The 27,590-nt window shown below is 45.3% G+C and overlaps 1 protein-coding gene across 2 annotated transcripts in view; it reads right to left on the reverse strand.

Annotated features, from left to right (window-relative positions):
* The window catches only part of EPS8L3 (EPS8 signaling adaptor L3), a 92,842-nt gene extending 69,687 nt beyond the window's left edge, over positions 1 to 23,155 (reverse strand). For both annotated transcript variants that reach the window (XM_063444378.1, XM_063444377.1), the window contains exon 1: positions 22,961 to 23,155. The gene's annotated coding sequence lies outside the window, so the exon portion shown is untranslated. The remainder of the gene's footprint in view (positions 1 to 22,960) is intronic.
* Between the last annotated feature and the right edge of the window lie 4,435 nt (positions 23,156 to 27,590).

Genomic DNA, 27,590 nt, shown 5'->3' on the forward strand with positions numbered 1-27,590 from the left:
AACCCTCTCTTATATTCCACTATTTAAGACTGAAAGTTAGACTAAAACAAGTACGGAGTTGGCAATACTCTCTAACTGTACCATTTGAAAATAACATATATTTTCAGAATGGAGACTCCTGCCTTTCTTGGTTTTGTCAAATCAATCACATATTAAGTGTCGGTTATGGATTGGACACACTCCATTGACACCCTCACCTCCTCACTGATGAGAAACGTCAATTTGATGCTTGTCAGAGCTCATTGAACTGAAGGTACACTTATGTCAAGGTAAAAATGAGCCACACTCTGGGTTTTGATGTGATAAATTGAAAACATACTCCAAAACATACATATTCCTTTACTTATAGTTTGTAGAGGTCCCTTCAATTGATAATCCATCATGTAAAGCTCTGCAAATTGTATCATTCCTAGGTGACAATTATTATTATTATTTAGGAAGAAACATTATATAGTTCTGTTCAATTGGTGATTAAACATAAGTAATTGGAACAAGACAAGTATGGCTTACAGAAAAAAAGTGGTGGGTAAGGCTTCTGCTCACATGTGCTTGGAATGTAAAGGAAATGGGATAATATTACACAAAATGTAAATAAATTCCTTTTAAAGTAAACGTTACTTAAAGAGGGAATTAAAAATACTGTAGACATTACATCACCTAAACTGAAAACAAGGAGAAGATGGAATTACTGAATATTAGACTCAAGGCTCAATATTTTTGAGACTGGAGAAGTCATTCTAAGTTGCATTGTCAGTTGGATTTGGAGAAGCCATTTGAAGCATTCGTTGTGTTGCGTTATTTCAATTGCTTTTGTTTGCTTTGTTCATTGCAAATAGCTGAAAGTCGTATTTTCAATGGGGGTTGAATAATTTCGATTTCAACTGTATGCAGGCTACATTCTACAATAGCATACTGTAGAGAAAAATTGACAATTGTTTTGCAAATCATATATCTTTTGTGATTTCTCCTCTTCCTGAAAGTTGTGTCAACGTGGGGAGAGTAATTCAGAGGCAAATACACTAAATACCAGGCTACCAGAAGTAAGTGAGGTCACAAGAGATGCTACAGACTACATAGAAATGCAAAAGTAGAATACAGTGTAAGCAACATTTTGCTGAATTTAGGGAGGTGATGTCAAGGAGCCATATTCAGCCTGGTGTCTATAAAGGGGGTGCCAGTATACGGTGACACTGATGGCAATTTGAGAAAAAATAGAAGATTAAGCCTAAATATGCAGATACAGTCTTGAGCAATTTGATGTCTGGCAATACATTTGTCAAATGTATCACCTCCTCATAAAGTACAGTACTTTAGACTTTTCACTATGGAAACATATTCATAGATTTTTGCTTACAGCACTTTTTTCATGAAATATGCAGGAGAAATGTGGAATTTGGCCCAATGGAAAGAAGCTGACTAGAACTTACCTTAAAATAATTCATCTGAAACACTGAATAAGGAATCTCAGTAGCCCCTAATAACCAAGTGCGTGTCCAAACCAGCTCCCTCCTCTTAACTCATGTTATACAAAAGAGATAAAAACTTAAAAAAAAAAAAAAAAAAAACTCTGGGGCTGTGGGAGATAAAAGTAAAAGATCTATGACTACATAATTATCCATCTAAAATGTAAAGGGTAGGTGAGTGTATAAGCAAGGGGGCTATGCAGAATCATGCCCAGTCCTATGTAATATTAGTGTAACGGATTGACGGGCACCCCGACTGGGTACCTCCGTTAAAGGATGCTCCTAGTGTTTCCTGAGGACCCCAAGCACTCTGGCAGACACCACAATCACTGAACCGGAGAAACATATAAATTCTCTCAAGCATATGATTGCTGTATACAGCCGAATAGGAAAAAACATGCGAATAGGTTTACACTCCTAGCAGTCAAACTGGAACAGCATACAATAAATCCTCCCCCAATAATGAGACGACACTTCACTTTGAGGGTTAAGCAGGAACTCAAGATTTATTCACACACTGCCTTATAAAGGATTCTCCCATGCAAGGGAGGGATTTGCAATACACCAATCACACAATGGTTACATCCCACAGATTCCCTCCCCTTAGCCTGGAAGGTAATCCAATTATACATACATTTTAAAACATACTTTTTAACCAACATTCATAACTCTAAAACCATACATCCAATCTCCATGAATAACATATTTAGACTCAGCATACTTTAAACATAAACATTCTCAAAAATCATACAAATCCCTCCAGTATATCAAAAGTTACATGGAAGTTCTTTTATGACCGACCGCAAGCACATTTTCTTGCCCAAAACAGTTCCATGGATTTGGGCTGTGCGGTCGGTCAGTTTCCTGCATAAAAACGGCTAAGTCCCGTTCGAAGTGTTGCCTGTACTTCGACTTTAGTCGAAGTGTCGAAGTGGAGGCGATAGTAAGGGTTGGCGGTGTTCGACGTTAAAATGGCCGCCGCCACGTGGTCCTTTGTCCGATGCCGGTCACTTCGACGACTTTGACAACTTCGGTAACTTCGGCACTTTGGCAACTTCGACAACTTCGGCATCTTCGACAGCTTCGACTGCTTCGACAGCTTCGACAGCTTCGACTGCTTCGACTGTGTCCGAAGTGCCATATAAAAAGTACCAATCTTTCCCCAAAGTATTAAAAGGGCTAGTGTGACAAACCCATCTGTATAGACTTATATTGCTGGTTCGTCTGTTTGCCTTGATTTCATGGATTTCCTGTCCGTATACCCTTGTTCGTATGTTTTCCCTAATACCGATTGAAACTACCGAACAAACGGCCGCCCAGGAGAGGAGTGTGCTGCTTGTTAACACCTTGACCACAATTAGAACGTTGCGGTTAACCGCAGACACCTCTCCATTCCATTCGTACGGGTGGTCGTCGTTCGTATGCCGACCACGAGGCGGCGGCCATTTTGGGACACGAGGAGAATCAGCGGTGTTCGGTGCAAAACCTATGGAACTAAAAATGGATACTTTATCTGCCGAACACCGCTGGAGGCTGCCGCCCGCCTTCTATTTCTTTGAGGCGTACGAACACCATCTTTCGTATGGACTTTACCCAGATAGCTGTCCCATGGAGTCATTCGTATACCGAAGGACTTGTGAGAGACTTTGACTCCATGGCGATCGAACTATGTACAACGGATCTGAGCGCTATTCTGTAGGAACATGCACTCAGATCCAGGCTATCTGGGGATACGTTACACGAACCATATGCAATCGGTATTTCTGACTTTATGTATTTTATTGTATTTTTGTTATTATGTTTTAAAATGGCGATGGTCTCTATCCTTGGAGATAATTAGGTTTCTTCCTAATTATCTCCGGGATAGAGAAGAAAAATTTATGGGTAAAATGGGAAGGGCTTATATTGAAGCCACTGCGATTGGCTACTGTCCAATATGTTTTACAGTCTTCCACAAGGTCCCCTAGGGGAGTGTCCACATTGTGGAGACCCGCATAAATACCGGGCAGGTAGCCCCCATTAAACACATTCCTGTTTGACCTTCAAGACGGAGCTTTGTCTCGTTTGTGGAGGGATTTACTATTGGGACAGCGTTTTTGTTTATTTCTAGCTGTGAAAGGATTTCGGATGGATTGCTGATCGGGAGTTGCTGTATTCGAATACTCCGTTCGGGAGTTTAACGATCGGCTGGACTAAAACTGCATTTCTGGAGAAAGGGGATTATTTACTAAACGGCGGCTTCGTCCTCCTGGCGGTGAGTGTCGTAACAATTGGTGGCAAGCGACGGTCTGAATCCCACCGCCCTGAAGGCCAGCTACACACCCCAGATTGGAAATGCAGTATGAAGAATTAAGGCGTGCTACCCTTAAAGATATTTTGGAACGCAGAGGACGATCAGCGAGTAATCTCAAGAAAAGGGAGATTATTGCTATATTGTTGGAGATGGATGCAGCACAGGGAATGGAGAGAGCTGATGTGCCTGGCCTGCTGGATTTAACACCCGAGGAGATACAGTTTAACCGGGCAGTCCAGATAAGGCTGGCACACTTTGGCCCCAACCCTGCAGCGGATATTGTGGTGCAGGTGCAAACCGCAGTAGCAGCACAACAGGCGCTCCAGAGAAGAGGAGCTGCAGCAGCAGAGGTACCTTATAATAATAATAGATGGAAAAAGGTACCATTTGCTGCTTTTAGAAATTTTGTTGAGACTGAAGGAGAGATAGACGGGTTCCTGGCTGATTTTGAAAGGCAGTGTGCCTTACACCAGGTGCCCGCAGAAGAATGGGTTACTATCCTCTCTGGGAAATTATCCGGCCGGGCCAGTGAGGCTTTTCGGGCCATCCCAGAGGAGGAAATCACTAGTTACCGGGCAGTAAAAGATGCCCTTTTGGCCCGATACGCTGTTACCCCTGAGGCGTACCAGAGGCGATTCCGGGACACTAACAAGCAGGCTGGCGATTCCTATGTGGAGTGGGCATGCAGGGTACACCGCACAGCAGCTCACTGGATGGCAGGGTGCCAAGCGGTAACTGGGGAAGAGGTGCTGCAAGTATTTCTACTAGAACACTGCTTTGACCGGTTACCTGCAGGAGTCAGAGAGTGGGTCAGGGACCGCAAACCCGCTACCTTACCTGAAGCTGCTCGTCTGGCCGATGAATACACGGATGCACGAAAGCTAGACCAGACAGCAGCCAAGGTCCCTACTCGAGTGGAATACAAACCGGCAGCACCTCCAACCACTAACGTATATCACCCCCCAGCGCAACGTACACCCACTATGCCACCAGCAACCAACTATGGGCAGCCAGCCCGGTTTAACGCCCGGGATTACTCACAGCAGATCCGGTGCTATGGATGCAAGCAACTGGGGCACAAGAGACCAGAGTGCCCATTGAACAATGCCAACCAAGCACAGTCCTGGAGAAGACCAGCCGGCGGAGCCCAGCAGCCACCTCAGCCTTCTGCTCACTGCCTTGAGCAGGAGGAGTTTTGGGGTATCCTACATGAGGCAGACCCAGTGCAAGCAGCCCAGCAGGACAACCGCCAACAGCACAGACAGACCAATAAGCTAAATGGTAAAGTGGTCACTGGTCTGAGAGACACCGGAGCTACTATGACCCTGCTCCAAAATAACCTTGTCTCGAAACACCGACACACGGAAAATACTGTAGCAGTGAGGGTGGCAGGAGGCGCCGTGTTCCGTCAACCTGTTGCCGGGGTTCATTTGGACTGGGGAGTGGGCTCTGGACATGTGAATGTGGGGGTTATGAAGGATTTGCCTGCTGCCGTTTTGCTGGGAAACGATTTGGCCCCTTTGGTTTCTGCATATGCTCCAATGGGACCTGCTGAGGCCAACCCAGTAACTACTCGAGCTCAGACCCGTGCTGCTGGAACCAGCCCACCTGCTGCTGAGACCCAGGTAAGAACCGATACCCCAGGGCAGACTTTGGTTAGCTGGGATTCCCCAGATTGGGAGGGAAACCCAGACAGATCCAACCCTCCGGAAGTATAGGGATAGAGCAGATACTGGAGAGGAAGGAGTAGATGGGGAGCGGTATGAGTGGGTGGGGGACAGGTTATATAGGATCCCTAAGCCGTCACAGAAGAATGTTGCCCATCCGCCGAATCGACAGCTGGTGGTGCCCGCAAAATACCGGCAGGAGATTCTGCGGATAGGGCATGATGTTCCGTTAGCTGGACATCTAGGGCCGCCGCACAGCCTACAGGATCATGCAGAATTTCTTTTGGCCAAGTTTTAATCAGGCTGTGCGGATATATTGTAGTACGTGTGACACTTGTCAACGGGTAGGAAAGCGGGGGGACCACCCAAGAGCTAGGCTTATGTCTATGCCTATCATTGGGGAGCCCTTTGCCCGCATAGCCGTTGACATTGTGGGTCCACTGGCCAGGGCTAGTCCATCCGGTAAGAAATACATTCTCACCGTGGTGGACTATGCCACTCGCTATCCAGAGGCAGTAGCGCTGTCTAACATAGAGGCAGAGACAGTCGCTGATGCCCTGGTTAGGATTTTTACCAGGGTCAGGTTCCCTAAGGAGATTCTCTCTGACCAGGGAACCCAATTTACCGCTGTGCTCACTCAGCAACTGTGGAGGGTATGCAGCATTAAGCCGATACTTAGTTCCCCATACCATCCACAGACGGTCTCTGTGAGCGATTTAATGGCACCCTCAAACAGATGTTGAGGATCTTTTCTGACACTTGCAGGGACTGGGAGCGATTCCTGCCTCATCTGTTGTTTTCTTACAGAGAGGTGCCCCAGGAATCTACTGGGTTCTCCCCCTTGGAGTTGCTTTATGGGAGAAGGGTCCGCGGACCCCTAGATCTCATTAGAGGCCACTGGGAGGGGGAGACAGAGCAGGAAGGGAACCGCATGGAGAAACTGTCTCTGATGGTAAGAGAGAATCTCCAGGTGGCCCAGGGGAGACAGAGGACATGGTACGATCGGGGTGCCCGGCAGCGGGCCTTCCAGGTGGGGCAGAAAGTGTTAGTGCTCAAACCTGTGAAGGCGAACAAGATGCAAGCATCTTGGCAGGGCCCGTATAAAGTATTAGCTCAGGTGTGTGATACGACCTACCTTATAGCCAGCTGTTCAGATGACAGGATCCAGCGATCCTTTCATGTGAACATGCTAAAGGAGTATCAGGAGCGCCCAGAGAATATAGCTGCAGTATGTGCCCCGGCTGCAGACGACCCAGAAAGTTTACCCCTTCCTGATTTACTAGAAAGAGACCCCCAGACCGACCTTACTAGCCTTGTACAGCTAGGGGACTGGTTAAGCCCCACCGAGAAGGGACAGGCAAGACAGCTTCTGTGGGAGAAGCAGGCGACGTTCTCCCAGGAGCCCGGCTACACTACCCTAGCTGAACATAAGGTAGAGACAGAACCCTCTGGACAGAACCCTCTACGACATTTTTACTTCTGACCTTCTTTAAGTTTTTCCAAAGATTAAATCTTTAAGTTTTTTAAAGATTTCACACTACAGGGAGTGCAGAATTATTAGGCAAATGAGTATTTTGACCACATCATCCTCTTTATGCATGTTGTCTTACTCCAAGCTGTATAGGCTCGAAAGCCTACTACCAATTACGCATATTAGGTGATGTGCATCTCTGTAATGAGAAGGGGTGTGGTCTAATGACATCAACACCCTATATCAGGTGTGCATAATTATTAGGCAACTTCCTTTCCTTTGGCAAAATGGGTCACAAGAAGGACTTGACAGGCTCAGAAAAGTCAAAAATAGTGAGATATCTTGCAGAGGGATGCAGCACTCTTAAAATTGCAAAGCTTCTGAAGCGTGATCATCGAACAATCAAGCGTTTCATTCAAAATAGTCAACAGGGTCGCAAGAAGCGTGTGGAGAAACCAAGGCGCAAAATAACTGCCCATGAACTGAGAAAAGTCAAGCGTGCAGCTGCCAAGATGCCACTTGCCACCAGTTTGGCCATATTTCAGAGCTGCAACATCACTGGAGTGCCCAAAAGCACAAGGTGTGCAATACTCAGAGACATGGCCAAGGTAAGAAAGGCTGAAAGACGACCACCACTGAACAAGACACACAAGCTGAAACGTCAAGACTGGGCCAAGAAATATCTCAAGACTGATTTTTCTAAGGTTTTATGGACTGATGAAATGAGAGTGAGTCTTGATGGGCCAGATGGATGGGCCCGTGGCTGGATTGGTAAAGGGCAGAGAGCTCCAGTCCGACTCAGACGCCAGCAAGGTGGAGGTGGAGTACTGGTTTGGGCTGGTATCATCAAAGATGAGCTTGTGGGGCCTTTTCGGGTTGAGGATGGAGTCAAGCTCAACTCCCAGTCCTACTGCCAGTTTCTGGAAGACACCTTCTTCAAGCAGTGGTACAGGAAGAAGTCTGCATCCTTCAAGAAACACATGATTTTCATGCAGGACAATGCTCCATCACACGCGTCCAAGTACTCCACAGCGTGGCTGGCAAGAAAGGGTATAAAAGAAGAAAATCTAATGACATGGCCTCCTTGTTCACCTGATCTGAACCCCATTGAGAACCTGTGGTCCATCATCAAATGTGAGATTTACAAGGAGGGAAAACAGTACACCTCTCTGAACAGTGTCTGGGAGGCTGTGGTTGCTGCTGCACGCAATGTTGATGGTGAACAGATCAAAACACTGACAGAATCCATGGATGGCAGGCTTTTGAGTGTCCTTGCAAAGAAGGTGGCTATATTGGTCACTGATTTGTTTTTGTTATGTTTTTGAATGTCAGAAATGTATATTTGTGAATGTTGAGATGTTATATTGGTTTCACTGGTAAAAATAAATAATTGAAATGGGTATATATTTGTTTTTTGTTAAGTTGCCTAATAATTATGCACAGTAATAGTCACCTGCACACACAGATATCCCCCTAAAATAGCTATAACTAAAAACAAACTAAAAACTACTTCCAAAAATATTCAGCTTTGATATTAATGAGTTTTTTGGGTTCATTGAGAACATGGTTGTTGTTCAATAATAAAATTAATCCTCAAAAATACAACTTGCCTAATAATTCTGCACTCCCTGTGTTACAAATCGCTATTTGTAACTGGCCCTTTAAATGAAAAATTGCCCTGCTTCCCTGGATTGTGGAGAAGCCTATTTGCCAGCCTCCTTCCTTATGACTATGGCCCTGTGTGAGCGGTGATACCCCAGATGGCTATGCCATGGAGCCTATTCATATAATGAAAGACTATGGGAAAGACTTTAGCTCCGTGGCAATTGAACTGTGTGAATAGGATCTGCGCGCTATTCAGTAGTTTTGTGCGCTCAGATCCTAGCTATCTGGGGATATGTGAAATGTCTGTGTGTTATGTGTAAAATGTGACTTTATGTATTTTAAAGTGTTTTATGTTGTTTTGCAACCATGTGGTTAATGGAGTCTGTCTCTAGTCCTGGATAATTGAATTACTTCCCCCATTGTCTCCAGGATAGAGGGCCCTGTAAAACCATGCTTCCAGAAGGTCAAATGCACATTTTTACTAACTTCTGAACCCCTGGTCCAATTCGTATGATTTTTGAGTATGTTGTTCCCCTGAATGGATTGATTGTGAATATGTATTTTTATGCGAATGTGATGTATATTTTGGGAGTTATGAATGTTGTGTAAAAACTGTATTTTTACTGTCTGTGATAATTATGTTAATCCCTTGTGTAGCATAATTATATCACAGACATAGGGGAGGATTTTGTGTGTAATTACTGGGAGTGGTTTTAATGATGTACGTGTATGATTGGTTGTTTTGCCTCCCCCTGGGTGTGGCCTGTATGTGTACTCATGTAATAAAAACCAGGCTGGGTGTTCCAGCACCTCAGACCTCTTCTGACCCTCTAACTTGCAGCCTCGACTCATGTTTGTAGGGGACAGCTATAATCACTACAGGGATTGCTATGCTCTTCATACTCCCTTAGCTGTTGAGCTCCTGTAAGAGCTCTTGTTCCTGATCCTGCTTCGCTCAACAGAAGGAAGAGGTTCGCCTATTGGAACCTGGAGCCTGGTCGTAGGTCCAGGGCGCAGAGCAGACGGCGAGATACCAGCCCAGCAGCGGTGGTTCGTGGAGTCTGCAGTGCTTATGGTGGCTGCGGTGCTGATGGTCCTTTGGTAAGCGCTAGGAGCATCCATTTCTACGGTCCAACTTCCAGCCAGCCTGGAGGCAACCGTAACATTTGGTGGCAGCGGTGGGATGGCGTCCTAGCGCAAGGAGCAGCACCCCAACAGCACTGGTATTGTATGAGAGTTATTGAGGGCAACGCTAGCCACTGCGCAGCGTCCCTACCTTGAGCAGCATGGAGCCAGCCAGTCCGTGCACAGCAGCCGAAATGGAGGAGAGGTTCCTCAACAGATTGCATGGCTTCCTATCCTGGAGAGATGGGGAAGTCTCAGAAGAGGAGATGTGTGGGTACAGACATGAGGCCAGATTTGAGCTGTGGGAAGAAGCCCTACAGGAAGTTCAACGTTGGCGAGGAGATCGTAGTATCAGCCGAGAGCAGCAAATCCAGGCTCGAATGGCAGAGCGGATGCCCTTCCTGGGCAAACAACCCCTTCCAGTGTGGGTAGCTAAACTAGAGAAACTAGTATACAACGAACTGTGGCTCGACACCGCATACCAGGCGCTACAGTGGTACGCAACTCAGCTCGCTCCAGAGATGGCTGAGTATGAATTCCCAGAGTGTGGGGATTACGATGGCCCTGATCTATTCTGGGAGAATATGGACGATGATGACTTTGGTAGGGCTACAGATTCACGCTTCTGGGACCTGTTTGATGACCGGGAAGACAAGCTGGGCCTCCCTAGAACTATTAACCTAGAGGCAGATCTGCGGTACCTAGTCACCAACGAATGTGACCTTGAGTGGAAGTACCAGCACCTCATCGATGGGTCCCGGGAAGAGACACCCGGTCCCCTTCCTCCACAGCATCCAGAGGTACCCCAGGAGAGCACAGCAGCAGAGCCAGGTCGAGAGCCCTTCAGCTGGCAGGACATCGTAGGGGTATACTGGGAGGAACCTCCGATGGCAGGTGGAGATGGGACCGCAGTCTCTCTACCGGCCCTACAGGGATGCTGGGCAGGCGGCCCAGATCCCCAACCCCAGGGTGAGTTACAGGGAGAGGAGAGCAACGACCTCCCTCCCCAGCGGCAGCGTGAGTTAAAGGGAGAGGAGAGCAGCGACCTCCCTCCCCAGCGGCAGTGCACTGTACAGAGGGAAGAGACAACCGGTCTCCTTCCCCAACCACAACCAGAGGTACCCGAGGCAGCAGGCCTCAAAGACTGGTCCTGGGAGGACCCCCAGCAGGCAGGTGGAGATGGGACCGCAGTCTCTCTACCGGCCCTACAGGGATGCTGGGCAGGCGGCCCAGATCCCCAGCGGCAGCCTGAGTTACAGGGAGAGGAGAGCAGCGACCTCCCTCCCCAGCGGCAGTGCACCGTGCAGAGGGAAGAGACAACCGGTCTCCTTCCCCAACCCCAACCAGAGATACCCGAGGCAGCAGGCCTCATAGAATGGTCCTGGGAGGACCCCCAGCAGGCAGGTGGAGATGGGACCGCAGTCTCTCTACCGGCCCTACAGGGATGCTGGGCAGGCGGCCCAGATCCCCAGCGGCAGACCCAGCTACAGGGAGGGGAGAGCATCGACCACCCTCCCCAGCCGGAGTATGCCTTCCAGGGAGAGGAGACAACCGGTCTCTCTCCCCAGCCGCAGCATGTTCCACAAGAAGCGGAGAGCATCGACCTCCCTTCTCAACGGCCGCAGGAGTATCAGGAGGAGGAGGTAAGCCAATTCCCCCCTCCTCAGCTAACTTCTAACCTGGGCCCAGGGTTAACAGTTCCCTTTGCCCCCGGGCAGGACTATGCCCCAATTCCCCCAGCAGAAGCGCTGGCACCAGGGCAGAGTGCCGCTGGCCTCTGCCCCCCAAGTACTACCAGCTATTTGCCCAGCTGCACCCGGAAGGCAGCGAGTGCTGCATGTTTACCCTACAACCTGGGACCTACAGGCCAGTACTATTTATTGTGGGGGGGCTTCTCTGCCAATGTTTATTTGTGGGTGGGCTGCGAGACTAACTTAGGCACTGACCGACAGAAGGTCAGGTGCCTGGTTAGTCTCCCTCCAAAAGGGGAGATGTGTTACAAATCGCTATTTGTAACTGGCCCTTTAAATGAAAAATTGCCCTGCTTCCCTGGATTGTGGAGAAGCCTATTTGCCAGCCTCCTTCCTTATGACTATGGCCCTGTGTGAGCGGTGATACCCCAGATGGCTATGCCATGGAGCCTATTCATATAATGAAAGACTATGGGAAAGACTTTAGCTCCGTGGCAATTGAACTGTGTGAATAGGATCTGCGCGCTATTCAGTAGTTTTGTGCGCTCAGATCCTAGCTATCTGGGGATATGTGAAATGTCTGTGTGTTATGTGTAAAATGTGACTTTATGTATTTTAAAGTGTTTTATGTTGTTTTGCAACCATGTGGTTAATGGAGTCTGTCTCTAGTCCTGGATAATTGAATTACTTCCCCCATTGTCTCCAGGATAGAGGGCCCTGTAAAACCATGCTTCCAGAAGGTCAAATGCACATTTTTACTAACTTCTGAACCCCTGGTCCAATTCGTATGATTTTTGAGTATGTTGTTCCCCTGAATGGATTGATTGTGAATATGTATTTTTATGCGAATGTGATGTATATTTTGGGAGTTATGAATGTTGTGTAAAAACTGTATTTTTACTGTCTGTGATAATTATGTTAATCCCTTGTGTAGCATAATTATATCACAGACATAGGGGAGGATTTTGTGTGTAATTACTGGGAGTGGTTTTAATGATGTACGTGTATGATTGGTTGTTTTGTCCCGCCCTGTGGGTGGTCCTGTATTTTCAAAATGGTAATAAAAACCAGGCTGGGTGTTCCAGCACCTCAGACCTCTTCTGACCCTCTAACTTGCAGCCTCGACTCATGTTTGTAGGGGACAGCTATAATCACTACAGGGATTGCTATGCTCTTCATACTCCCTTAGCTGTTGAGCTCCTGTAAGAGCTCTTGTTCCTGATCCTGCTTCGCTCAACAGAAGGAAGAGGTTCGCCTATTGGAACCTGGAGCCTGGTCGTAGGTCCAGGGCGCAGAGCAGACGGCGAGATACCAGCCCAGCAGCGGTGGTTCGTGGAGTCTGCAGTGCTTATGGTGGCTGCGGTGCTGATGGTCCTTTGGTAAGCGCTAGGAGCATCCATTTCTACGGTCCAACTTCCAGCCAGCCTGGAGGCAACCGTAACACCCTGTATGTCCAGTTCTTCTTTTTTCTGCATGTACTCCTGAGGAATTATACTTCAAGATCTAAAGACATCTGATGGGCTTGAAATACTCCTTTATTTTGTGAGTGCAAAATATTCATAGCAGGGACATATACACTAAACTGTGTTTCCCTATGAGTATTCTCTGCTTTTGTTTTATCTAGGTGTATCTTGTTTTACATATTGGTTTGTGAGGATCCGAGGAATCCTTTGTTACAGCCTAGACCGAGAGGGAAGTAATCAATCTTTCCTCCCTAACCTATTGCTGCACCTGGGTGGTCTTTTTTGTCTATATATATACCCCGGAAGTAGCCTGGTTGGAGCCTGGTTGTGGGAGGGGGAGACCGACTGTCTCCCCTCTGGATACATGGCTCTGTGGCTGGGGGACAGGACTGACCATCCCTACCTCTTGTGCTGCAAGTGCAGAGACTGCGGTCCCATCTGCACAGTTGTGGGGTTAAACATCTCCCCTTGGTGGGTTATGCTGCCGCTGGAGAGAGGGAGTAACAAACTCCTCTCTCTGCACTGTAAACTGTCGCTGGGGAGAGGGGGTAACAGGCTCATCTCCCTGACGCTCTCTCTGCTGGAGGGGAAAACCGACTGCCTCCCCTTCCAATACCTTGGCTTGCTGTTGGGAAACAGGACAGACTGTCCCTATCCCCGGTGGTGCAGATGCAGAGACTACGGTCCCATCTACACTGTTGTGGGGCTTAACATCTCCCCTTGGTGGGTTATGTTGCCGCTGGAGAGAGGGGGTAACAAACTCCTCTCTCTGCACTGTAAACTGCCACTGGGGAGAGGGGATAACAGGCTCCTCTCCCTGACGCTCTCTCTGCTGGAGGGGGAAACCGACTGCCTCCCCTTCCAATACCTTGTCTTGCTGTTAGGGATCAGGACAGACTGTCCTTATCCCCAGTGGTGTGCTAGACTGCTGCTGGGGAGCAAGGACGGCACCTTCAGCCCCCTGTAACACACACGGCCGCTGGGGATCTGGGCCGACTGCCCAGCATACCTGTAGGGCCGGTAGAGAGACCTCGGTCCCATCTCCACCTGCCCTCTGTGGATCTTCCCAGGACCAGTCTATGAGGTCCCTCATTTCTGGGGCTGGTTGGGGAGTAGATGGTACAGACTCCAGGTCTCCTGATGACGGGCTACGTGGTTGGGGAGGAAGGACGAAACTCAACGCTCCCAATGGTGTACAGTCCATAAGCCCCCTCAGGTTATAATCAGGCAGGGTTACTGTATAAAATAAAAGGGTATAATCCTGTTCGAACTCCCCCTGCTCTGGTGGTACCTGCAAAGTATAAGATGACTGGCTGGAACTAATCAGGTGCTGGTAATCCTGTTCAAGCTCCCATTCCTGGACGGCCAATTCCATCAAGTCTGGCTCCAGGTCTCCAGCCATAGGGAGATCCAGCATGGCCCCTCTATAGTTAAGAATGTCCCAAAACCGGGATTCTGCTGCACTCCCAAAGTCCGGTTCCGCAAAGGCCCCCCATAATAAACCAGGGCCATTGTACTCCTGGCCCTCCGGTTTGTCGAACTTGGCCATTCCAGGGACCCGCTGAACCGCGTACCAACGTAGTGCTTGGTACGCATCATCAAGACCCAGTTCCCTCCATGCCAGTGAATTAACTTGTATCACTAATTCCTCCTGGGGCTGTTCTCCCAGCATAGGTATCCGTAGGGCCACTCTGGTTTGTAATCGCTGCTCCTTGTTGGGAAGAGGCTCACCTCGCCAACGCTGGACACCCTCCCGGGTTTCTTCCCACATCCCCTGTCGGGCGTCCTCTCTGCATGCCAACCTGGATGCCTCTGCTATCGGCTTATCCAGTGTGGCCAAGATGCTCTGTAATCTCCAGTTAAACTCCTCTTCCACCTGGAGCACTGTCCAGGGACTCGCTGGTTCTATGCCGCTCCATAATAATTCCTGTGTCTCCAGGGTGTTGTTCCTCTCACACCAGGACGCCATCCCACCGCTGCCACCAATGTAACGGATCGCCTGGCACCCCGACTGGGTACCTCCGTTGAAGGATGCTCCTAGCGTTTCCTGAGGACTCCAAGCACTCTGGCAGACACCACAATCACCGAATCTGAGAAGCATATAAATCCTCTCAAGCCTCTGAATGCTGTAGACAGTTGAATAGGAACCATACAAATAGGTTTGCACTCCTAGCAGTCATACTGAAACAGCATGCAATAAATCCTCCCCCAAGAATGAGATGACACTTCACTTTGAGGGTTAAGCAGGAACTCAAGATTTATTCACACACTGTCTTATAAAGGATTCTCTCAGGCAAGGGAGGGATTTACAATACACCAATCACACAATGGTTACATCCCACAGATTCCCTCCCCTTAGCCTGGAAGGTAATCCAATTATACATACATTTTAAAACATACTTTTTAACCAACATTCATAACTCTAAAACCATACACCCAATCTCCATAATATAATATCAATAACATATTCAGACTCAGCATACTTTAAACATAAACATTCTCAAAAATCATACAAATCCCTCCAGTATATCAAAAGTTTCTTGCCCAAAACAGTTCCATGGATTTAGGCTGTGCGGTCGGTCAGTTTCCTGTTCGAAGTGTGGCCTGTACTTCGACTTTAGTCGAAGTGTCGAAGTGGAGGCGATGGTAAGGGTTGGCGATGTTCGACGTTAAAATGTTGACGACTTCGACAACTTCGGTAACTTCGGCACTTCGGCAGCTTCGACTGCTTCGACAGCTTCGACTGCTTCGACTGTGTCCGAAGTGCCATATAAAAAGTACCAATCTTTCCCCAAAGTATTAAAAGGGGAACAGTATTATACAATCCATTATGCCCAGATACAGTTCTTAAAGGGTCAGCACAGTATAATAGCAGTCCATAAGCCCCAACTTAGTCCCTTAAAGGGCAATATCTCCCAGGGGCCATAATCACTGGGCAGGAGGTGAGCAAGCAGTCCCTTCCAGGAAACTGGGGCAGACTCTGGTGCAGGGTCCTGTCCGCTACAAATAGTACAGCAATAAAACAAGGTACCCCTTTTTTCTGCTCCATCTCACTCTTGAGGTTGTTGAAAAGTGCAGCATTCCCATGGACTACCCTTATAACCACCAGGGTTGGACTGAGACAAAAATCTGATCTATGCATTTTAAGGCAGAGCAGCCAAATAGGAAGGGGCACATTGTATCATTCGAATGCACTCACTCCAAAGTGGGCGTGTCAGGTTGATGTCCCTCCAGGACTGTTTAACACAGTGCAAGACATTCTACTTCTGTGTTTGCTGGTCACTTGTCCCCCTTATTTTACCATACGTGAGACACAAGCCAAAGAGGTAAAAAGAGAATAGAGTGTGTGTTTGTGTGGGAGAGACTCTGGTAGTACTGAGGGCTGGCCGGTGAGGGAGGTCCTTCATCTCCCTGCCAGCCATGGAACCCTCTATTGAGCTTAGCACTGGAGGGGCTGATCTTGAAGCTTCTGTGGTCCATGGTCATTGCGGCCCACAGGACATTTGCCTGTTTTGCCCGATGGCCAGCCTGGGCCTGATAACCACAAATCACATGTGGCAAGGGAAGGGGCATAGAAAGGGAGTGCGTGAGTTTTTATATCTATTTAATTTCCCCCAATACATTAGTGCCCCTTGGTAAATAGAGTATATAAGATTTGATCACTCCTCAGATACTGTTAGAGCTCCCCTCCATATATATCATAGAGAGTCTCCTGGGCACTATTGCCTGCTGGTGGATAAGCAGTACCTCGGGCATGGGTGCCTAGCTTAACTATTGCCCCTGCTAGTCAACTTTTGCTTAATGAAATAGGTGTACTAAAAAAAGATAATTGAAAAGAAGGAGAGGAAAAAATACTAATTCACCGACACATATACCCAAAAAGGGGGTATAGTGCCGGGAACAAGTAGTACAACCCTTTGGAGCGTGCTAAATCATTAAAAGAAAAAATATTTATTAATAAAGCTTAAAAACACTTAGTCTCCTATCAAATAGATGCTAGAGTTAGGTGGACTTCAAGGCCATAACGCAGCTGCAGGTAATTCTCAGGAGTAACCCAGAAGTGCCGATTAGAGAGAGGATATAAACCCTGTGTGTGTATATCTTTAAACGCCAAGGCACTCAGTCTATGTCTAAAACACACAGTCTACGGTAACCTAATCTCTCTATCTGTACCTCATACTGACTACCAGATTCCTACCAAGGATCCCTGATTACCTCAGCACTGCAAAATGCCAATGCCTACCATATTACTCCATCTAACGAGGGACTAAAGAGAATACAAAATTCCAAAGTGCTACCACCCACAACCCCAGTGCATGGTGAAGAGAAATCAATTTAAATTAAATTAAATTAAATAAGAAAGCCCGACGCGCGTTTCAGCGTATCTAGACGCCGTCGTCAGGGGCAAATGCAAACAATCATAGGACTGCCTCCAACTCCTTAAGTAGCCGGTACATAATTATGCAGACCCATATCAGCTGGTTCGTATCCCCAGTGCTTACTTGCCATTGGTCCGGACGGGAAAGCCCGCCCAGCTGTCAGCAACTATGCCGACCAATCCACTTCCCTGCAACCCACGTGGTAAGTACATCATCCCTGAGTCACGTGAGCGGGGAGGGAGATGGGCGGGGAATGACCACCGTAACACCCCCTATATTACTCACCATTTACAATACATCAAATAAGACGTCACAGGATGGGCGGGACTTACTCCTACACCACTGACAGTATCAAGCAAAATTGCGAGGATGTCACTAAGTGGGCGGAGTATCAAATCCCGTTATAGTGTGTATAGATAGTGAGAAAACAAGGACAAATAAGTCTCTCATAAATGTATATATACACTTGTCCCATCGAGATGTTTATCGCCAATATATATCCAGGATGATGTAAGATCCTACTGAAAAGTAGGATTATAATGAAAAAGTGACAAGTAAGAGGGTTCAAATTACGGGTAACCCAATAGGTAGTACATGGTTTGTACGGACCATCCGGAGTTATCAATGGAGATATGCCATATGATTTTTGTTAAATGATCCCTAAATAGTAAGCACAAATGAAACAAGAAAGGAAAGAGCTCAAATAAAACTTTAAAAATAAAAAATCAATAAATCATAGTTTAGCATTTTATAGCCCACGTAATTACTAAATATGGATCATTAGTTAAATAAACGGGGTATATGAAAACCCCTCATTAAGACCATTTGGTGATAAAGTTTGGAGTTTAAAGATCCAGTATGCCTCCCTCTGACGGAGTTTAGTATCCCAACCGCCTTTCCGTGGGGGCTGAGGGATATGTTCAATCCCCATAAAGCGTATTCCCTCTGAGGAGTGGTTATGGAAAAGATGTAGATGTCTTGATATGGGGGTTTCCAACCATCTCCTTACCGAATTTACATGCTCCCTAATTCTGAGTTTAAAAGGTCGGAATGTCTTGCCCACATACATTAAGCCGCATGAACATGTGAGTAAATAAATCACCCCAGTGGTACGGCAATTTATGAATGAGCGAAGATTAAATGTCTCCGACTTAGTACTGTTGGTACAGACCCTGGAATTCTTATTGATATATGGACAGGCACTACAGTGGCCACATCGATATGTGCCCATAGGTAAGTAGTTACCAAAGGGTCCTGACTTAGTTGGTAGGGAAAGGTGACTCGGAACAAGTAAATCTCGCAGATTCCGCCCCCTACGTGCCGTTATGGAGGGGTATGTGGGCACTACCTCCTTAAGGTGTTTATCCGAAGATATGATGGGCCAATATTTCTTAAAGATACCCATCATCTTAGCCCAGCCTGCATCAAATGTTCCTATGCACCTTATTGTTTGACCCTCCTGTTTCACGGTGTTGTCGTCAATAAGAACTTGGCGTTCTGTTGAGAGGGCTCTAGCATAAGCTCTTTTTAGGACCCTATTAGGATATCCTTTTTCCCTAAATGACAGCCTTAACGTTCTTGCTTTGGATTTGAAGTCATCCAGAGTTGAACAATTGCGCCGTAACCTCAAGTACTGGCCGATCGGAATTCCAGCTTTCAGTGGGGTAGGGTGGTGACTAGACCAGTCTAAAAGACTGTTAGTAGCTGTCTTTTTACGAAAGAGGGTAGTGTGTACTTCATTCGTGACTCCTATTTCTAAAGACACATCCAAGAAGCATAAGCTAGAGCCCCCTATCTCACTTGTGAAGCGTAGATTTTGAGTGTTATCATTAAGGGCTGTAACGAAATCCCCAAAATGCTCCGAGGTACCCATCCAGACAATAAGGATGTCATCAATGTACCTCTTCCAGTGTAGGACACAGTCCATATATTGTTTAAGGGTAGGGTCCTCCCTGATTACTCTCTCCCACCAGCCCAAATGTAGATTTGCATATGATGGTGCACATGGTGTCCCCATGGCCGTGCCCCTCACTTGATGATAGAGTTTACCATTAAAGAGAAATATATTGTGGGTCAAAACAAATCTTAATAGATCTGATATAAAATCAATATATCTCTCAGGTAGTTCAAGATTCAGTGAGAGAAAAAATCTACAGTGTTCAATTCCTAATTCGTGGGGGATTGAGCTATACAATGCCTCCACATCCAGGCTACACAGTTTAGCTTGGTTAGGAAGCTCAGTCTGGTTAAGAAACCCGAGTAACTGCTTAGTGTCCCTAAGATGTGAGGGTAGCTCTTGTACCATCGGGGATAGGACCCTATCCAGAAACACACTAGCATTTTGAGTGAGATTGCCGCACCCAGATACAATCGGTCTGCCCGTTACGTCAGACATGGATTTATGTACCTTGGGTAGGCAGTAAAAGGTTGACAGAACTGGGTCTTTGGGATTCATAAATTCAAATTCATCTTTCGAGATGAAATCCATATCAATAGCGCCTATCAAAAGTGTGCGCAATTCAGTCAGAAAAAGTGAGGTAGGATCACTCTTTATCACACGGTATGTCTTTTCGTCCAATACAAGGCGTTCAGCCATCCTTACATAATAATCCCTGTCCATAACCACCACATTCCCTCCCTTGTCGGATAACCACTCCTCAGAGGGAATACGCTTTATGGGGATTGAACATATCCCTCAGCCCCCACGGAAAGGCGGTTGGGATACTAAACTCCGTCAGAGGGAGGCATACTGGATCTTTAAACTCCAAACTTTATCACCAAATGGTCTTAATGAGGGGTTTTCATATACCCCGTTTATTTAACTAATGATCCATATTTAGTAATTACGTGGGCTATAAAATGCTAAACTATGATTTATTGATTTTTTATTTTTAAAGTTTTATTTGAGCTCTTTCCTTTCTTGTTTCATTTGTGCTTACTATTTAGGGATCATTTAACAAAAATCATATGGCATATCTCCATTGATAACTCCGGATGGTCCGTACAAACCATGTACTACCTATTGGGTTACCCGTAATTTGAACCCTCTTACTTGTCACTTTTTCATTATAATCCTACTTTTCAGTAGGATCTTACATCATCCTGGATATATATTGGCGATAAACATCTCGATGGGACAAGTGTATATATACATTTATGAGAGACTTATTTGTCCTTGTTTTCTCACTATCTATACACACTATAACGGGATTTGATACTCCGCCCACTTAGTGACATCCTCGCAATTTTGCTTGATACTGTCAGTGGTGTAGGAGTAAGTCCCGCCCATCCTGTGACGTCTTATTTGATGTATTGTAAATGGCGAGTAATATAGGGGGTGTTACGGTGGTCATTCCCCGCCCATCTCCCTCCCCGCTCACGTGACTCAGGGATGACGTACTTACCACGTGGGTTGCAGGGAAGTGGATTGGTCGGCATAGTTGCTGACAGCTGGGCGGGCTTTCCCGTCCGGACCAATGGCAAGTAAGCACTGGGGATACGAACCAGCTGATATGGGTCTGCATAATTATGTACCGGCTACTTAAGGAGTTGGAGGCAGTCCTATGATTGTTTGCATTTGCCCCTGACGACGGCGTCTAGATACGCTGAAACACGCGTCAGGCTTTCTTATTTAATTTAATTTAATTTAAATTGATTTCTCTTCACCATGCACTGGGGTTGTGGGTGGTAGCACTTTGGAATTTTGTATTCTCTTTAGTCCCTCGTTAGATGGAGTAATATGGTAGGCATTGGCATTTTGCAGTGCTGAGGTAATCAGGGATCCTTGGTAGGAATCTGGTAGTCAGTATGAGGTACAGATAGAGAGATTAGGTTACCGTAGACTGTGTGTTTTAGACATAGACTGAGTGCCTTGGCGTTTAAAGATATACACACACAGGGTTTATATCCTCTCTCTAATCGGCACTTCTGGGTTACTCCTGAGAATTACCTGCAGCTGCGTTATGGCCTTGAAGTCCACCTAACTCTAGCATCTATTTGATAGGAGACTAAGTGTTTTTAAGCTTTATTAATAAATATTTTTTCTTTTAATGATTTAGCACGCTCCAAAGGGTTGTACTACTTGTTCCCGGCACTATACCCCCTTTTTGGGTATATGTGTCGGTGAATTAGTATTTTTTCCTCTCCTTCTTTTCAATTAAATCAATTAGGGTTACCCCCTGTGTATCAGTACAACCTGGTGACTTGCCATTTTTTGATTTCGGGTTACCAATTGGAACCGAAATCGACCTATATAAAAAAAGATAAACCTTTTTAAAACTACCATTGAAAAACGTGCTTACATACATAATATGTTTTAAACAGTCATGTGGCAGCTATGATAATTTTTTTCACCCGAATGACAGGGGTAGAGGCCCAGTAAATGGCCACATGGCACATGATATATAGGAAACAGGGTCCATGTGTCAACCCAAATAATCTAGCTAGACTGCGTGACAGCTGCAGGACCCAGGTAAGACATCAAATCGTTCTAAAACAGTTTCACTACTTACATCGGGGGGCACTAGGACACTCAGTGTCTGTAATTTTCCTTTAACTGTATTTGTATCTCACACACATTTGCATTACATGGTGCTTTCACCTACCTCCATAAGTGCCTATTTTGGATGAATTATTAGTGTGTTGTAGCCCATGGAGCAGCGCAGCCTAAGTGGAATGGGCCTTGACATGGCTAAGAGACAGGCATAGGAAGTGATAATGTGGGGGGTTTGGTAATAGAAAGTGAGGGTGGGGTTTTTAGATTATGGGAGTATATATAACGGCCATTTTAGATCAAGGGCCATCTTAATTAATCCTCACTTACCTGTTTTGTCCCACCCTCTCTCCCTTTAAGCAGGTTCTGGATCCCGTTTGGTCACGGCAGTGGGGGATGGATAAACAAGTTGGGGTGTAGGTTGCTAGTACAGATGTAACATAAGTTTAGTTTGCTAAGAACGGTTAGGTTTGGTTAGATTTCGGTTGGTTCGAGCTCGTCTGTAGCGCCGAACCTGGTGTGTGTAGGGTGTATCTTGGTATACCCCTACATGGTGGAACATGTTAAATCATGCCCTCGGTGGCAATGGTTTAAGTGGTTAGATGTTATATATGTTAATATTGTTTGTTTATGGGGGTCATTGTCAGGGTCAAATTGTTAAAAGATTTGGGGCTGAGATGTTATGTAAAATAGGTTGACAATGACATTTAATAATTTATATATATTTTATTTATTAATAAAGCTGTGATAATTTTCCCAAACATAAAGTGTCCGAGTATCATTGGTTTTTCGGGGGTATTTTATACCGCATTTGCTGGAAAGGCGACTATGCATATGTCAAGGGTTTTATGTAAAAACCCAGGTCCATCTATTTTGACTTTTTGACTTTGAGCTACAAGCAGACACAAAAATTTAACTTAGGACTTATTACGAGGTTTGCCTTGTTGGCAGTGAGCTTACATTTCGATGACCGTTATAGTGGTATTAAAATCTCGGTTATTTCAAATCGTTCACAGTGGCTATGGATTTGGATTTTTTTTTTGTACATTTTGTGAATTATTTTCTTAGGCATGAGCACAAGGTAATGAGAGTGAGCATATATGTAAAATTTACCAATATCCTGACATGCTAACACAGGTGGTCTTTACAGTAACACTCTGACTGTTAGAAAAAAATAATGTGTTCTAAATCTATTTACTTTTTTACTATATACATTATACATATTACATATTACTATTGACTATATACATATTTTTCCAGCTTTGCCTATAAGTGTGTTCGGTCACAATTCCCTAAACATAATTTGCTCACCAGGCAACTTGATCCTGTCAGTGTATTCTCAGTAACCACACATCCATCCACTTATGTCCTGAAGTTGTTGGAGAGGCAGGAAAACCAGAATGTAAACGATCAGGTGAAAGAAGGTCTCTGCAATTAATCCCTTTCTCAAAGCCACCACTGTCTTGTTAGTAATCACTCACTGCGATGAATGTCTTCCAGACTACACACCCTTTGCTCTTTGCCCAGGAAACATTGACATCCCCCTCCTCCTCTCCTCTTCATATGTGTTTATGCAACTTAGTAATACATGCAATCGCATTGTTAATTCAACTCCTCCCCTTACCTATGGATTCCTCTTATCCTTTGACCTGAGACAGTCTCTGTTACTGATTATTAAAAAGTCACATAATGAATTAACACATGAAAACACAGGGGGTTTATACACTAAATAATGAACTATACTGTTTCAGGGTTCTACTCATTTGCTATTTATATAACACTAGAAAAAATCTTTTTTTTTTTCTTGTGTATTTGCCAAACATTAACAAGGTTATTCAATAAAGTGAGAATTCAAAGTAAATTCAAAGCTAATTTCAAATTTAAAGTCAAAATAGCGAACTGGAAAAAATATCAGCTATACTTTCAGTTCAGCTACTCTGTCATTAATCCCTTAAGGACGGAGGCAATTGTCAAAATTCTGAATCAAAATAAGACCTAGAATTTGACTATATATCTGTTTCGACCATAATTTATCTCTTTCAGATTAAGGGCACCCACACTTATAATATATGATTATGTTCAGGAGAAACAGGGCCTTCATTTCACAATCATTCATAATATATATAACCCTTTTGAAAGTCTGGTAGTTACAGTTTTTGTCCACCCACTTATGAGTGAAACATACTATTTGCATTTGTATTTATTGTCACATATTGTCACAAGCACATTGTTGTTTGGCCCATACGTAATAAGGACCATTTTAATTTTATTTTGGCATTGCACAATATATCATCTACCCTCTCATAGATCCCAACCTTAATGACCCTCAGGACATTTTATTTTTTTTACTGTGTTTTTACCTTTATACTATGCACTAAGGGTGCTGCTTCTGCTCTACAGACAGGGGCGTATTAGCTGCGAGGCAAACACGGCATTTGCCTTGGGTGGCACTTTCCAGGGGGCTGCAAAAAAAGCCGCCCCCAAATGCTCATGCAAATGTCTTGTTAGCCTGGTGGCTAACTGACAATCCGTTCGGGCGGGCGGGAGGGCGGTGCTGGCGAGGGAGCACTGATTAGTGAGCTCTCTGCTCAGCTCCCTGATGATGCCGGTCACCTAGAGCCGGAATATGACATCATCACTCTGTGGCACGCAAGGAGCTGAGCAGAGAGCTCACTACACAATGCTCCTTCGCCAGCGCCGCCCACCCGCCCGCCCAGCAGCCCCACTGGACCCCAGTGAAAGGGAGAACCCCCCCAGCATTCCCAAAGGTAAGGAGGCAGAGGGGGGATTGAATTTTTAAGAAAAAAAAGTGAGTGTGTTAATGTGAGTGAGTGTGTGTGTCTGTTAGTGTGTGTGTGTGTTAGTGTGTGTCTGTTAGTGTATGTGTGTGTGTGTTAGTGAGTGAGTGTGTGTGTGTGTCTGTTAGTGTGCGTGTGTTAGTGTGTGTGTGTTAGTGTCTGTTAGTGAGTGTGTGTGTCTGTTAGTGAGTGAGTGTGTGTGTGTGTGTGTCTGTTAGTGTGTGTCTGTTAGTGAGTGAGTGAGTGTGTCTGTTAGTGAGTGTGAGTGTGTGTCTGTTAGTGAGTGTGTGTCTGTTAGTTAGTGTGTGTATGTCAGGGAGTGTGTGTATGTCAGGGAGTGTGTCTGTTAGGGAGTGTGTTACTATGTGTGTGTCTGTTAGTGAGAGTGTATGCGTGTCTGTTAGTGAATGTGTGTGTCTGCTTGTGACTGTATGTGTCTGTTAGTGAGTGTGTATGTCTGTTAGCTAGTGTACGCGTGTCTGTCAGTGAATGTGTGTGTGTGTATTTAGAAGGCGGGGCAGGGGAGAAGGGTGGGGTGGCACGGGGGGCGCCTGAGTTTTGTCATGCCTAGGGCAGCACAAAACCAGGGTACACCACTGTCTACAGAGATGACCCAAAGTGGGTAGGGTAGTATAAAGTGCCCGATCTATTTAAGCAGTTCATTGGAGATCGTGTTGTTGACTGTTTGGCAACAGGTGTATGGTGAAGAAGTGTGCTACACTTATTTTTGTATATTGTGACAACAAATGACGACCCATCTGTTATGTATCTGCATATTAGTCAGTGCTGAAAACTCAGCTGGAAAAAAAAAACAGACTTTGACCGTGACGCATTGAAACAAAGGCGTAATAGCTAACGGCAATGGCTAATTTACTTTTTATGACAAGCAAATGCGCAGACTCTTGCTGGGTTTCAGCTTAAGGATCTCTATCACCAGAAATGTGTTCAATCATAAACCAGTTTAAGCAAAGCTTTAATTGCTGCAGTATAAGATATTTTTAACGTCACTGTTTGCATAAAGTGCGTTAAGTCTTACGTAAATGTGTTACACAATTAATAATAATAATTTCTGATTAATAAGTGATTAGCAGATCCTTATCACATCACGTCTCATAAGGATAACCATTATATTTAAGAATTTTAACTTGAAGGTAAGATAGTTTCATGGTGTGTTAATTTCAAGAGACAAAATTAGTCTTGTGAAAATGTTAATTCATTTAATACCTAAAAATGAAATAAACAAACAGCCAAAGTGGAAACAATTTTCAAGTCAGCTATGCTATCAGCTTGGCTTCTTTGGACTTAAATTTGAATTTCACTTTGAATTCTTACTTTGGTAAATAACATTGAAAATATATTCGCTGCAAAACTAAAGCACATGATATCACATGTACATCATATGTTATTAAGTAAATGTTGATAAAAACATACCCTCCTAAGAATCCTTGACTCTGTCGGAAAATCTCACTTTGGGGCTTCAAAAAGGACCTGTTCCCAGGTTCCCACAGTAATCATGTATGTCTAACACTATAGTGTGTCCTACTAACTATTTAGGTGTCCCGCTGCCAATTTGTAATAAAAAAACAAAACATTTTTACATACCTTTCAGCTCTTAACATGCCGCCATGCTACATGATCTTCCCCCCCCGGCTGAGATCATGTAGATTGATAATCTCAGCCAATCCAATGCTAACTTTGTTCTCACAGGGGAAATGCCTCTAACGACTATCTGGAACATAGAAACTAGAGGTGTATTAAACCCTGCAATTAAAGCATTGCTGTACCCATCACACAGTCCCTTCACCTGGCCTATTTTGGTATTAATTGGGAACTTAATGTTTTTAAAAATTTAGATTTTTATTATTGAATGAATGGAGTTAACTGATTGGCACTTAGTGTAAGTGCTGATTGGATCTCTGTTATTACATGTAACAAATTATTGTTTACACTTAAGGCCAGAGAGCCAAGGGTGCGTCCCTTAGTATTCCCACTCTTTTAGCTGAGGCAGGCAGAGGGGGTTACTTGCAAACTCCGGGGTCGAGTGCATGCGACCTTCTCAGTCACAGGGCTCCTCTGGACATTTATTCTCCTTTCTTAATGGTGCCAATCCCACTGAAAGTGGACGCAATTAAAAGATGGCTGTTCTTTTATGTTTGCCCCCTTTCCACTGCATAGGTACATGTGTTAAGTTCCTGTCCACCCCCCCACCCCCACCGATGAACTGTGTAACTTGGGGCATTTGAAGTCAGGTACAGAGGTATAAGTTATATGTTTGCCTCCTTTCCACTGCATGTGTTAAGTTCTTGTTTTCTCATTTCTTGACTATTCACTTACTCAAGTTTGGTTGGTGGGGCACTCGTTTATCCACTGGGTGGCCTTACACATACTCTTCTCACTGCTGAGCCAGAATCTGGCCTTTCCAGTCTTTCAGATCTCTGTCCTCTGGCTGGGCCACTGAGACAGGCTGCAGGATGCTGGGGCTCATTGGGGTAGTATGCATTTCATCGTGCTCCATATTGGAGGCTATTCCTGTTCTGGATCTGGCAAAGGTTGTCTGATTGTATTCTTGATTGCCAGTGTGAAGATTGGGTGGTGCAATTACTCTTGTGGAGTGAGTTTTCTTCAAGAAAACTGATTACAGGCCCCATAAGAAGATTAAAAGGCTGGTAGGTCAGGTGGTTGCTGAGCTAAATAGGTTTGTTATACAGCATCTGGGCATTTCAGACGACCAGAATCCACCTCAGCATTGCTGGTCTTGACATTTTTCTATATGATTTGTGTGAGGCTCTTTTGGTCCATGTCTATCCTGGGCTATGAATAATTTAGTTTTGGGTTGTCGGCAAGACAGTTGTTCTCTTGTGATGAGTGACTTAGGGTGTGGTGCAGATAGAGAAAGAGAGTGGGAGTGATGGCGCCAAGGAGGCTGGATTTTTTCCCCTTCTTGCTCAGTGGCCTAACTGGGAAGCCCACTTGTATTTTTTGTTCAGTGTGGCAGTGCCAAGATCTCCTTTGCTTTCCTTACTCCTCTGTTTGAGCAGAAGTATCGGGTGCTTTGCTACAGGATCAGGTTGAGCAGTATGCTTTTGTGGACTGAAAAGTTTTAGCTAGTCTCTAAGAACTACCACCCTCATTCATTTTGATTA

This window comes from Pelobates fuscus, chromosome 1 (assembly GCF_036172605.1).
Source record: "Pelobates fuscus isolate aPelFus1 chromosome 1, aPelFus1.pri, whole genome shotgun sequence".
Classification (NCBI taxonomy): Eukaryota; Metazoa; Chordata; class Amphibia; order Anura; family Pelobatidae; genus Pelobates; species Pelobates fuscus.